Below are 14,907 nucleotides of genomic sequence, written 5' to 3' on the forward strand. Positions count from 1 at the left end.
TAGTTGAAGATTTATTGCAAGAAAATCCGGTTAATTTATTTTCATTATATGTTTATTTATAAAAATAGTTTAAACCCACCAAAAGTTTACATATAGACTTAGAACGATCCCAAATTCGTTATAAACCCCAAATTCTCATTATCTTGTTTTGTTATCCTCGTTAAGATGTTTACTTCGAAAGTACTTTTAAATTAGGACAACTCGTCGGGATTCTCGCATGGCCTATCAATTTGCTTGAACCATCTATCCGTTACCACCTCTATATTTCATGTGAGTTTACATATTCCCCCTTTTCCATCTTTTAAATTTTGGGGGTGACATGTATACCCAATTTAAATTACTCATTTTATTTATTTATCTTTTTATAACACAATTCAATATTTGTTTATGAGTGATTGTTGCATGCTATATGATAATGCTCTATGTGCTTAATTGTTGATTTTATGTTTGGTGGTTGGTATCTCATCCTCATCTAGTATGATCATACACTTACCCAAGTACTTTGATTTCGTATCAATAAGAACGGGTCCACATCTATTTAGTTGTTTACATTTTCATATGAATTGTAATACTCATTATTCACATATGAATTGTGGTTTATATATATATATATATATATATATATATATATATACATATATATATATATATATATATCAACTAAAACTTATGTACTCTCACCAACATTCGTGTTGAAAAACTCTATATTTATACATGCTACAGGTACAAGAAATTTACATTGTTTAAGATCGAAGAAATTAGTTTTACCTTAGGATATTACTTAAAACACAAGAAGTATGATGTATTGATTTGATTATTATAATTGTGTACTCGTTTTAATATTAATGAATTAAATAATTATTCTTGCTTTAATTAATGTCTTTTGAGCTACTGTCCAATCAATACGTTACGCCCCGGCATGTTCCGCCGCCTTTGGTCGGGGTGTGACAGCTTATGGGATTCATCTGTCGCAGATCCATCCCTTTGGGATGTTGAGGATTCGTCATTTCGAATTCTTCTGTTGGGCTCGAGAAATGGAGCCTACCGTTGGTCTGTTTACCGTCTTTTACAAGATTGCTAACCGAGGCAGGTGGTACAGTTGGTCGACCACTGGGAAGGGACCAATCGGTACCGAGTGGTACCAGAGTCTTCATGAGTGGAAACCTAAGTTCTTTTGGATCCGGGAAGACGTAATTCCCTTCGAGATGACTTACCTTAAAGTCGAAGAGGGGCTTCCTGTGGTCCATGCTACCACAGAGGTGAACCTTTCTTGGTTCGAGACTCTGACTCGCACGCCTACTCTCAAGCGTGCGATACACGAGGGAGCACTGTTGGCTGCCAAGATGAGCCGTCTATGGCCGTTTCCTAACTTGGAGCCATATTACGAGAAACCCAACAAAAGTAAGTTTGCTGTTGCTTTTTAAGGGTTCCGCCTAAATTCTGACTGTTGTTTTTGTCCATGCAGGTGAGGGTTCTATCTTCAGCACGCTTCTAGACCACGAGGAAGGTCTAATGGTGCGTATTCCTATTAATCCAAAGGACGCGCCCATTGTTGAGCGTACCAGCAGCAATTTTTTGTTCTCCACCACGCTCCGCTCGGAACCTATGGTTTCCGAAGCGATGTGCGCTAAAGGTGAGGAGTTTGTTGAAAAAGGTGAGGGAATTCTGAAACCCCGACCACTTACTGCTGTTACTTCTAGCGGGGCGACAATACTTCTTTCGTCTAGCGAGGAGTCATCATCCCGTGAAGAAGGAATATCATTTGGAGCTACTGACACTTTAAATGCCCTACAATCGATTGTAGGCCTTATCCGCAAGCGGAACCAAGTTCCAATCACCATTAAGTTGACCGATGATGAAGGCACCAATGCCACCTCCGGAAATGAACATCGAGGTACCGACGATGTCGTCAATGAAGGTGATCATCCATCTGACGACACCGGTGCCTCCAAAATTTCTGGGAAATTGAAGGTGCAAGCTACCAAGCCTGCAGTTACCCAGAAACTCAAAAAGACGAAGTTGGCATCTCGTCTCTGACAAATTGCATCCACCTATGAGTCTTCAGGTGACTTCGATAACTTTTAAGCATTAACAATTGCTTTTTCATTTTCTTGAAGTGTGGTGCTGATATGAACATATTGTTTTTGCAGAATTCTTGAGGGGATCAACACCACCTGCCACACCGCCAACTTCTCCGCCAACTGGTGTGAAGGATCCGGTAGTTATCGCAGATACCCCTCCTTCTAGGGTAAGAAAGACGGGAACCCAAAAGATTCTGTCGTTTCTTCACCATTCCAATTTTCCTACCGTTTTAAGGATCAAGGAGGGAGTAGTGCGTATGGTTGTGGTCCCCAAGCGACCTCGCCTCTAACTAAGTAAGATCCCACTATGCATTGTCCGCGCTGGTCCTTACGTCAAGACTCAACTTTCTCTGACGTGGACATTTTTCAGGAGTATCTGCAGGGGAGTCTTCCTCCGTCGGAAAGAGAGCGTCAACGTGGGCGCCATCTCCAGGACTTTTGCAGTCCTACTCTTACAGCCTAGCCAACACTGTCTCTTCTACCGAAATATTATGCCGAGACTGGCTAGGTATAAATGAAGAGTAGTCGGAGATGGAAGTTAGGATGTCCCAGGAGGAGCAAGAGGCCAAAGACAACCGTTTGGCTGCTGATACTGCCGAACGACAGTTGGCAGACGTCAAGGTGTCGATGGAGGCGGAAACAGCTGGCCTGTCTGTTGTTAAGGAAGACAAAATTGCTTTACAGCAACAACTGGATGAGCATGAAGAGCTTATTAAGACTTTGAATGATGAGTCAGCCGCCAAAGATGAACGCCTTGCCACTCTTGCTACCATGAACAGGGAGCAAGCCTTGGAGTGAAAACGCATCTAATACTTAACCCAAAATAAGACTCACCTAAGAAGAACATATTTTAAATGATTTTTATATTATTAACTATTTAACCTAAATTAATTTAATTAACTTAAAAGACTTAATTTAAGAAAAACTGGACGAAAGTGTGAAAATACGATTTATCAATGGGAAAAAACGTCTACCTAGGCAAGAATCCTATTGAAGGTATAGTATGCTAATGGATTGTAGAAACTCACGACACCGGTTCCTAAGGTTGACACAACTAAGGTTCACTCAAGAAAGCTAGATTACCTCTCGGTCTCACTAACAAACTCTAACCTACCCTTAATTGATTTTAAGAACAAACCGGGTGACGAATTGTTAATGTGCTCTAATGCAGACTTACCTCTTGGTCTCACCGACACACTACCCTAATGGAGACGAATACTACGCAACCAAGGATAGAGGAACAATTCATTTTAACTTAAACTAGGTCAACTAATCCCTCAGAAACCCAAACCCGACAAGAACTGAACCCTCTCTCGCGCGATCCTAATCCTAACAAGTAAAAGCTATGAGACGAGTTTACTTCCTATCACTTCTCGGTCTCAAGGAAGGTATCTACCCGCTGATTATATTCAATTAAAACACTTACTTAAACCTTACGGTTGATCAACCCGCAAACAAACCCTAAACACTAAGTAAAGAGTCCTAACAAGCAACAATCAATCAAACCTCATTCAATTAATTAAAGCAAGAGGTTTATAAGTGTAATTAACAAATTCACAGACACTAAACACAACCTAATTCAATGTTAAACAAAACTTTACATTAACAATTTAAGCCATGATCATCAACAATCCAAACTACTTACTAAAACCTAACAATAATCATCTAACCTAGGTAGAACTAACTACTTTAGCCACTCACTGATTTTGGACAGCAGAAATATATCAAATTAAACATCATATAACTCATCATAAACATAATAAAACTCATTCAATGATCAAGAACAATCAAACACAAATCACCAACCCTAGCCGCTGCACAAGACTCTCCTTGGTGTTCTTCTTCCTCTCCAGCCGTCACAACCACCAACCCTAGCCGCCACTTGCTTTTTCTTTTCCTCCCTTGCTGCTACCGATCGCAAATATGGGCAGGTCTTAGGGTTTTTCTTTTTTTTATTTAATTAATATAATAAGCAAGAAACGCTTCTAATTTATGGGCTTGGGTCGGGCCTTGAGTTGTAGTATTAAAAGTTGACCAATTAAGCCCCTGAACTCTTCAAATTTCACTCTTTTTCCATCAACTTTCAAAACCTTTAAGTAAACATTTAACTTTGTAAAATCAAGCATAATCAAACCATAAATCTTAATAATTATACTAATAAAGTATGTAAAACATGATAAAATGATAATGAAAGTAAGTGTGTTTTACAATACATCAAACATCCCCACACTTAAGTCTTTTTCGTCCCTGAAAAAGTCTAATGCAGTTGGATCAGAATCGGAAAATACAGTGTTAAAAACATATAGGTTAATTTTTAAAGCTCAGAAAAAAACCCAAAAACCGCGATCACCGATATTGTTGTCCACTTAAACCCATTCCTTAATCTTTACCGGGACAAATAAGATCCGAAAATAATATTACTCAGTGGTTTACACAATTAAGACCCGCTTATTTTCAGCTTTTACCGGACCAGACCACCCCAACTTGACTTAAACCTCAAAGTAAGCAGATTTATAACTTTTGTTGCTCTAATTTTTTATGAATAGTTAAGACGATCAAGGGTATTGTTTATCCGCCTAAGCTTAAGCATCAAAGTCTACCAAGTAGCCATTAGATACGATTAAGGTTCAATTAATTAATAGCTAGTGTTCCCCACAACATGACATACCCCCGTTATCAAGCAATACCCCGAAACCATCACCATAGGTGAGTATGCAAAATTTCATCTGTAGGGCTTACATGTAGCGTGTCCCTTGTGGTCCGTTTCTTAATGATAATGAGACGCGAGCAAGGGGACCCCACATGGCTAACAGCGTGGATGATTAAGTCTGTAGTGTATTTGTACTTTTGTACTTTTGTGATCATGTTTATAGACTTATAAGGGTTTGCTCTTTGGCTTTATTTTAAATATCCACAACCCCACTTAGGAATTGTGAATACCCAGATGAATAGATTGCATACAGACCCATGGTCTCCGGACCCAAGCATCCCATCAGTACAGGATTTACGGTTATAAAACCATACGCCAATGAGGTGTAAAACACTAAACTAGCAGTTTAAGATTTATATCACAGGCTACACGGCATACTCTAACGTTAAACCTACCCAAGCATCATATGATAACATATTCAAATTTTTAAAACTCATGATACTTCCACTTTTTCATACAAAAATTTGAGGCTTGAGTATGGCCCGACCTTTCATTGCTTATTTTCCACGGACAAAACGCTTTACCCACAAAAGATTTCCGTTTAAACCATTTTATCAAATTTGCCCTTTCATTTTCAAGGCTGAGCCTACCGACACATCCCAAGTTAAGTGCGTTTTCTTTTATTTATCTCATATTATTAGTAGTTTGAAAAACCGATTTCTGATAAATGTCATCATCTCCCACTTTAACGCAAAAGAAACTTAAAACAAGGGACATTTTTTTCTTTTTTCTTTTTCAACATAAACAATGTACGAAAACGAAAAACAAAAAACAAAAAAAACAAGTGAAAACTCTTTTTATTTTTATTTTTTTCTCTACATCTAAGTAAAATAAATTCTTATCCCCACACTTAGAACGAAATCGTCCTCGATGAGAACAAGGAAAAGAAATAAAAATAAAACGTAAAGCATAAAATTAAAACTTAAAAGAACATAAAGTAAAATAGAGAACGGGTTACTCCCCTGGTTTAGATGCAGATTCTTCATCAGCTGTGTATGACTCAAACGACCGTATAGCATTTCATTCACGGCCGCAACCTCGAATGAACCAGTTCCAAAACGCCATCAGAGCTACCATGCGCATAATAATACCTGCAATAACTCAAACTCGCTCGCATGTAGCAGCGTACAAAATAGAAAACAAAAACATAAGAAATAAACATATTTTTGTGTTTTTGATTTTTTTAATTTTTTGATTTTTATTAAATATTAATTTTTTTTGTATTTTTATGTTTTTAAAAATAACAAAAATAAGACAAATAAAAACTGATAATAAAGAGAATCATAATACAAATTCTACAACTCGGGCTGTCTCCCGAGTGATACATCCATCACGTCTATGCCTCGGTGAATGAGTCAAGGTAGAACACCTCGATTGTCTGATTAGTTATCGACTCGCCTATGTAGTGCTTTAATCTATGACCGTTCACCTTCAACTTCCCGCTTTGATCTTGTATCTCAATGGTGCCATACGGGAAAACCTCAGTGACCGTGAACGGTCCCGACCATCGGGATTTCAACTTTCCCAGGAATAACCTCAACCAGGAGTTATACAGTAAGACCTTATCCCCACACTTGAACTTCTTATTACCCTTCAATTTTCTATCATGCAGTTTCTTCATATGCTCCTTATACCTAAATGATTGTGCATATGCGTGATCCCGGAGCTCCTCTAACTCATGTAACTGATGGAAATGATAACCCTCTGTGGCGGATAAATCAAAATTAACCCTTTGAAGGGCGCATGAAGTGCGGTGTTCCAATTCAACTGGAAGATGACAGGCCTTCCCATAAATCACATGAAATGGTGTGGAACCAGTCGGAGTCTTGTAGGCTCTACGGTAGGCCCACCGAGCGTCATCTAGTTTGTCGGACCAATCCCGACGATTTGAACCAACCGTTTTCTCGAGAATACGTTTGATTCCCCGATTACTCACTTCTACTTGCCCACTAGTCTGTGGGTGATAGGCGGTCGCAAGCCGATGGGTGACCCCATAACGCTTCAATGCCTTATCCATCTGCGAGTTGCAAAAGTGAGTACCTCGATCACTGATCAAGGTTTTCGGGACTCCAAAACGAGCAAATAGACTTTTTAGAAAACGGACTACCACTCAGGCATCATTGGTGGGTAGAGCTTTGGCCTCAACCCACTTTGACACGTAATCGACGGCCACGAGTATGCACTTGTTTCCACGAGAAGATGGAAACGGTCCCATGAAATTAATACCCCAAATATCAAAAACCTCACAAACTTGAATGGCATTATTGGGCATTTCGTTTCGCGAATAAATGTTACCGACACGCTGGCAACGATCACAACTCTTAACGAACAGATGAGCATCCTTAAAGATAGACGGCCAGTAAAAACCAGAATCAAAGACTTTCTTCGCCGTAGAACTCACACCGTGGTGACCTCCTGTCGGTCCCACATGACAATGGCTCAAAATTTGCCATCCTTCCTTGATATCTACACACCTCCTAATAAGCTGATCAGCACCAATGCGGAAAAGATATGGGTCGTCCAAAGGGAAAATTTGATGTCAACAAAGAATTTCTTCTTTTGCTGGTAAGGCATCTTCGGGAGGTACCCGTCAGCAAGATAGTTTGTGAAGTCAGCGAACCATGGAAAACCTTCCTCTTGTGCAGTAACAAACATCAGACTCTCCGTCGCGAAACGATCGTCGATCCTGACTCCCGAATCTCCTAAATCAACTCCCTCTAGATGTGAAAGATGATCGGCCGCCACATTCTCGGCCCCATTTTTATCACGGATCTCTATATCAAACTCTTGAAGCAACAGGATCCATCGGATAAGACGAGGCTTAGCATCCTGCTTGCTGAAGAGATATCTAATAGCGGCATGATCCGTATAAACAATCGTCTTGGACAGGACCAGATAGGACCTAAATTTATCGAAAGCGAACACCACAGCTAAAAGCTCTTTTTCGGTGGTAGTATAGCTTTCTTGTGCGCCATTTAAGGTCCGGCTCGCATAGTAGATCGGATGGAAGTGTTTATCCTTCCGTTGTCCAAGAACCGCTCCGACTGTGAAGTCGCTCGCGTCAAACATCAACTCGAATGGTAACGACCAGTCGGGAGCAACTATGATCGGGGCGTTAACGAGTTTGTCTTTTAGAAGATCAAATGCCTCGATACACTGCTCAGAAAAAACAAATGGAGCATCCTTCTCCAAAAGTTTGGTCATAGGTCTCGCGATCTTAGAAAAATCTTTGATGAACCGGCGGTAGAACCCGAAATGACCTAGAAAGCTACGAATTGATCTCACAGAAGTAGGCGGGGGAAGATTAGAAATGGTCTCGACCTTTTCTCGGTCAACCTCTATCCCCGCACTTGAGATCCGATGACCCAGAACAATGCCCTCGCGAACCATGAAATGACACTTCTCCCAGTTAAGGACTAGGTTGGTGTCAATGCAGCGGGACATCATCCTCTCGAGATTTGATAAACAATGATCGAAGGAACTCCCAAATACGGAAAAATCGTCCATGAACACCTCCATGGAGTCCTCGATCATATCATGGAAAATGGCCACCATACACCTCTGGAATGTGGCTGGAGCGTTACAAAGTCCGAACGACATATGTTTGTAAGCAAACGTTCTGTAAGGGCAGGTGAAAGTGGTTTTCTCCTGGTCGTCGGGAGCTATCGGAACCTAGAAGTACCCGGAGAAACCATCTAGGAAACAGTAGAACTGCTGACCTGCTAAACGCTCTAGCATTTGATCAATGAAGGGTAGAGGAAAGTGGTCTTTCCTGGTGGCATCATTTAGTGTGCGGTAGTCGATGCAAACTCGCCATCCCGTCACAGTCCTTGTGGGAATAAGCTCGTTCCTCTCGTTGGTGACGACAGTCATGCCACCCTTTTTAGGAACCACTTGGACTGGACTCACCCAAGCACTATCAGAAATGGGGAAAATGATCCCCGCATCAAGGAGTAATGATCTCCTTCTTTACGACCTCTTGCATTTTCGGATTAAGCCGCCGCTGTGGCTGAACGACAGTTTTGAAATTTTCCTCCATGAGGATTTTATGAGTGCAAAACGAAGGGTTGATACCCTTGATGTCGATAATCTTCCATGTAATAGCCTCCTTGTGCTCTCATAGCACCCTCAACAACTTCTCTTTCTCGACCTCCGTCAAAGCGCATGCAATGATAACCGCAGCTTCCTCTCCTCATCTAAAAACGCATACTCAAGGTGGGAAGGCAAATCCTTAAGCTCTAAGGAAGAAGGACTCTCGACCGAAGGTCGGTCCATTGGATCGTCTCGTACGATCTCAGCAGACACGCCAGATTTAGGGACATGCGACTCGGTGTCGTCATTTAAGGACTGATTGGTTACGGCAACCATTTCAATCTCCGGAATCTCCATATCGAGAATCTGGGTGTCGGAGGCGGATCCTCCACCGATTTCGCTGAGAAACTCCCCGATATGCTCCATGATGGTGTCAATGAAGTATAAGGAGTCATTAGCAGACTTGGGGTGCTTCAGTGACTGTCGAACGTCAAAGGTGATGTTCTCATCCCCAACTCTTAATATTAATTTACCCTCGCAGACGTCGATCAACTCCGGTGCAGTGGCAAGGAATGGTCGGCCCAAGATAAGTGGGACACTATCGTCATCGTTCATGTCCAGGATGACAAAGTCCACCGGGAAGATGAACTTGTCGACACGAACTAGCATGTTCTCGACCACCCCTCGGGGGTAATTCACAGAACGATCAGCAAGCTGGATACTCATACGGGTAGGCCTCGGTTCGCTTAGACCCAACTTGCGATACACGGAATACGGCATGAGATTAATACTGGCACCAAGATCCTCCAGCGCATGAACAACCGTATTATCACTCAAGATGCAGGGAATCGTGAAACTCCCAAATCGGACATCTTTTCTGGTAACTTTCTCTACAAGACTGCAGAGCAACCAACACTCAGAGGAATGAAGGAGACTTCAGCTAACTTCTCTTTGTTCGAGAGAATATCCTTAAGGAACTTTGCATATTTGGGCATTTGCGTAAGTGCCTTAAGGAATGGAATATTAAGATGAAGTTGCTTCAGAAGATCAAGAAATTTGGAGTTCTGCTCCTTGTCTCTATCCTTACGAACTCTCCCGGGGTATGGGAGTCTAGGATTGTAGACTCTCAGTGGTGTGCTGGGTAATAGTTGGTTCTCGGCATGTGCTGTACTTCCTGTGCTGTGCCTCTGAGGCACCTTGGCCGGCGGAGACTCCAACTGAATCTCCTCGTCTACCTGCTCCTCTACATCTACCGCAGGTTCATTCACGACTCCTCTCATCGCCTTCTGAATCACGGGCTCGCTACATGCCCCTGCACCGCTCCTCGTTGTCACAGCCATCGCGAACGCCTTCGGATTTTGTTCAGTGTTACTTGGAAATGTACCTGGCGACCTCTCATTTAGACGACTTGCTATCTCTCCCATCTGACGCTCAAGATTTTGAATTGACGCTCCTTGATTTCTCATGAATGACTCGTGCTCCCAGAATTTCTCTTGAGTTTTTTTGTGGCTGGAGTCCTCTCGAGTCATGAGTTGCGACAGCATCTGTGTCTGCTGTGCCATCATCTCCTTTAACGTGGGATTCTTCTCCCCACTACTTGTTCCCTCACCGGAATCCTGGAATAGGCTCTGACGTTGCTGGAAGCTAGACTGATTTCCGTTCCTCCAGTTGGAATTTTGGTTACCTCTCCACCCCGAATTATAAGAATTGAAAGAGTTTTGATTTCAGTTTGGATTATTAACGAAGTCGACTGCCTCCTCCTGGAAACCTACGGGGCACTGAACGGTATCGTACCCCCTCTACAGATCTCGCATAACTTACTTATCACCTGCAAGTCCTTCAAAATCTTTGCTAACGCCTCAACTTGTGCCGCAAGTGCGGTGCTCGTGTCGACCGAATGCATGCCGCGTGATAGGGAATCGACGGTTTTGGTACTCTTAACTGGTGGTCGCTGGTTACCTCCCGCAGCCTTGATCGTCAACAACCGCCCAGTCTTGTAGGCAATGCACTCATCCGTATCCTTTGTCGTCAATAGGTTGCCTCCCGCAGCCGTGTCGAGCATACTCTGAGTCGAGTACGTCACTCCATTGTAGAACTTCTTAACAACCGCCCAGTCTTGTAGGCTGTGGTTCGGACATAAAGCAAGTAGATATTTGAACCTTTTCCACGCCTCGTAGAAGCTCTCGGTGTCCTCCATCTGTAAAGAATGGATCTGGTTACGCAAACGAGCGGCCTTAGCCGGAGGATCGTATTTTTCAAGAAATTGGGTCTGCATGGCAGCCCAAGTAGCAATGGATCCCTGTGGGAGGGACTCAAGCCACAGACTCGCATGATTAATGAGTGAGAACGGAAAGATTCGGAGTTTGATGGCGTCTTCGGATACGCCGGCAAGATGAAACGTGTCGCAAATTCGTGTAATGCGAGTGATATGAGCATGTGGGTTCTCATGGAGCAACCCGTGAAATTGAGCAGAATGAGCAATCATGTTCAGAACATTAGATGGAAACTGCCAAGTCATTTGAACTCCTATAGCAGGTGGAGCAATGTTGGATCTCGCGCCAGCATCGACCGGACGGGCCCGGTCTGCAACTGTCCTCCTCGGTGGTGTATTCGCGTCGCCCATAATCCTATCCATAATGACGGGTTCAGAAAAAGTAGAAGAAGGGAATGTATTACCGACAGACGTAGATGAACTGGAAGAAGGTTTTGTATGACGTCTCTCACGAAGCTCTCTCTCTGGTTCGGAAAATCCTTCGGTGTCTGGTGGTCCTAGAGATCGAGTACGTCGCATACAACTATTAAAATAAACAAAGTAAACTAAAATTAGCTAGACTATTTTAAACTAACAAACAAAAAAAATAAGAAAAACAAGTAGTAAAAAAGGCAAGTCCTAACTCGAGTCGTTCTTAATACGCCTCTAACCTTGTCCCCGGCAACGGCGCCAAAAACTTGATGTGTGTAAAACGATGCTCTCACAACTAAGCTTTAAATTTGTTAAACGAAATTCCTAAAGTAGCCACACAAAATCAGCAAGTGTACCGATCACTAATAGTATAGCACTAAGGAAGTCCGAGTGTCGAACACAAGGACACGTGAAAACGTATCTAATACTTAACCCTAAATAAGACTCACCTAAGGAGAATATATTTTAAATGATTTTTATATTATTAACTATTTAACCTAACTTAATTTAATTAACTTAAAAGACTTAATTTAAGAAAAACTGGATGAAAGTGTGAAAATACGATTTATCAATGGGAAAAAACGTCAACCTGGGCAAGAATCCTATTGAAGGTATATTAAGCTAATGGATTGTAGAATCTCACGACACCAGTTCCTAAGGTTGACACAACTAAGGTTCACTCAAGAAAGCTAGATTATCTCTCGGTCTCACTAACAAACTCTAACCTACCCTTAATTGATTTTAAGAACAAACCGGGTGACGAATTGTTAACGTGCTCTAATGTCGACTTACCTCTCGGTATCACCGACACACTAACCTAATGGAGATGAATAATACGCAACCAAGGATAGAGGAACAATTCATTTTAACTTAAACTAGGTCAACTAATCGCTCATAAACCCAAACCCGACAAGAACCGAACCCGCTCTTGCGTGATCCTAATCCTAACAAGTAAAAGCTATGAGACGAGTTTACTTCCTATCACCTCTCGGTCTCAAGGAAGGTGTCTACCCGCTGATTATATTCAATTAAAAAACTCACTTAAACCTTACGGTTGATCAACCCGCAAACAAACCCTAAACACTAAGTAAAGAGTCCTAACAAGCAACAATCAATCAAAACTCATTCAATTAATTAAAGCAAGAGGTTTATAAGTGTAATTAACAAATTCACAGCCACTAACACAACCTAATTCAATGTTAAACAAAACTTTACATTAACAATTTAAGCCATGATCATCAACAATCCAAACTACTTACTAAAACCTAACAATAATCATCTAACCTAGGTAGAATTAACTACTTTAGCCACTCACTGATTTTGGACAGCAGAAATATATCTAATTAAACATCATATAACTCATCATAAACATAATAAAACTCATTCAATGATCAAGAACAATCAAACACAAATCACCAACTCTAGCCGCTGCACAAGACTCTCCTTGGTGTTCTTCGTCCTCTCCAGCCGTCACAACCACCAACCCTAGCCGCCACTTGCTTTTTCTTTTCCTCCCTTGCTGCTGCCGATCGCAAATATGGGAAGGTCTTAGGGTTTTTTTTTTTTTATTTAATTAATATAATTAGCAAGAAAAGCTTCTAATTTATGGGCTTAGGTCGGCCTTGAGTTGTAGTATTAAAAGTTGACCAATTAAGCCCCTGAACTCTTCAAATTTCACTTTTTTTCCTTCAACTTTCAAAACCTACAAGTAAACATTCAACTTTGTAAAATCAAGCATAATCAAACCATAAATCTTAATAATTATACTAATAAAGTATGTAAAACATGATAAAATGATAAGGAAAGTAAGTGTGTTTTACAACACATCAGATGGTTACTGGCGGAAGTAGTTCCCCAGGTAATTTGTTACTCTGGATTTTGTTATGTTCATAAGTATGTGCGAAACACTTGTTTACACTTATTTTTAACAGGTTATCGCCCACATTCGGATAGGTTTTGAACACATCTTCTCAAGCCGGCCGTCGGATAGGTTTCCAGGAAGGTTTTAAATTTGCAGAAGAAGGTATACTTCCAGAGGAATTTGTCTTGCACGGCTAGGATACCACTAAAATCCTTGACGAAAAGACACAGACGTTTGACAATTTGAAGTTTTCGATTGAAAGTCAAATTGTCAAACTTGCGGATAAAGAGGACGGGGTTGAACAGCTGAAGGAGCTTCTTGCAACTGTCAAAGCCGATCAAGAGGATGCGAGAGATGAAGACGCAGAAGATGAAGCAACATAGTTTTATATCTCTTGTAATCTTTGTAGATCTATCTTCCTTGTAATCTTTTTGTAATCCCATTTGTACATTAATAAGAAGTTTGTTTTATCCGATACACTTTGTCTTATTTTCATAATATAAGTGCTTGTAGGATCTTCTTTTTGTCAATAAAGGATTACGCCATTCTTGCTGTTCGATCATATGAATCCCTCTGGTATGCGGACCAGAGCATGTGTATTACATAAGAAAAATATTATATTAACAATCTTTCATAAACAAGGCCTAAGCCGAACGAAACTACAAGAGACGACGTTACATGTCATTCATTAATCTACTTGGCACGCATGCCTAAAATAAAAACAAAAAAACACGTCTTGCTAGATGTAGCATTTCTTTAACTGTGCTATGTTCCAAGTTCTAGGGATCTCAGTCACATCCAACTTTTCTAACTTGTAGGCGCCATTAGATAATACTTGTTTAATATTGTAAGGGCCTTCCCAAGTTGGGGCCAAATTTCCCGGAGGCTCTTAGGCGGAAGCTTCATTACCGCGGAAGACAAAATATCCCGCATCGAACTTGCATTTTTTGACCCACGAGTCATAATACTTCTGTAGTTGATGTTTGTAGTTATGCTCGCGGATTGATGCCAATTCCCTTATTTCTTCAAGAAGGTGAGGTTCATCCGTAACTCTTCGTCGTTATCATCGATCAATAGAGTTCATGCGGATGGAACCCCGATTTCGGCTGGGATCATGGCCTCGGTGTCGTAGGTTAAGCTGAATGGCGCTTCAGAATTACTCGAATTCTTCTGAGTGCGGAAGGCCTAAAGTACATGGGGCAATTCGTCAACCCAGCCGGTTCTTTTAGTGCCTAACCTAGCTTTGTTCCCTTCTTTAATTGTCCGGTTGATTCATTCAACCTGACCATTCGCTTGCGGATGGGCTACAGATGTGAAGATTTGAGAAACATGAAGTTCCTTCAACCATTCTTGTAGCCCGCTGTCCGCGAATTGAATACCATTATCACTCACCAGTTCCAGCGGAAGTCCAAACCGACTAATTATGAATTCCCGAATGAATTTCTTGACACTTGTTGCCGTTATGGATGCGACTGGTTTGGCTTCCACCCACTTCGTGAAGTAATCGATGGCCACTATTAGAAACTTGACGCGTCCCAGG

This window comes from Bidens hawaiensis, unplaced genomic scaffold, assembly GCF_021521415.1.
Source record: "Bidens hawaiensis isolate Kalapana, Puna unplaced genomic scaffold, B.hawaiensis_p1.1 tig00045530_1, whole genome shotgun sequence".
Classification (NCBI taxonomy): Eukaryota; Viridiplantae; Streptophyta; class Magnoliopsida; order Asterales; family Asteraceae; genus Bidens; species Bidens hawaiensis.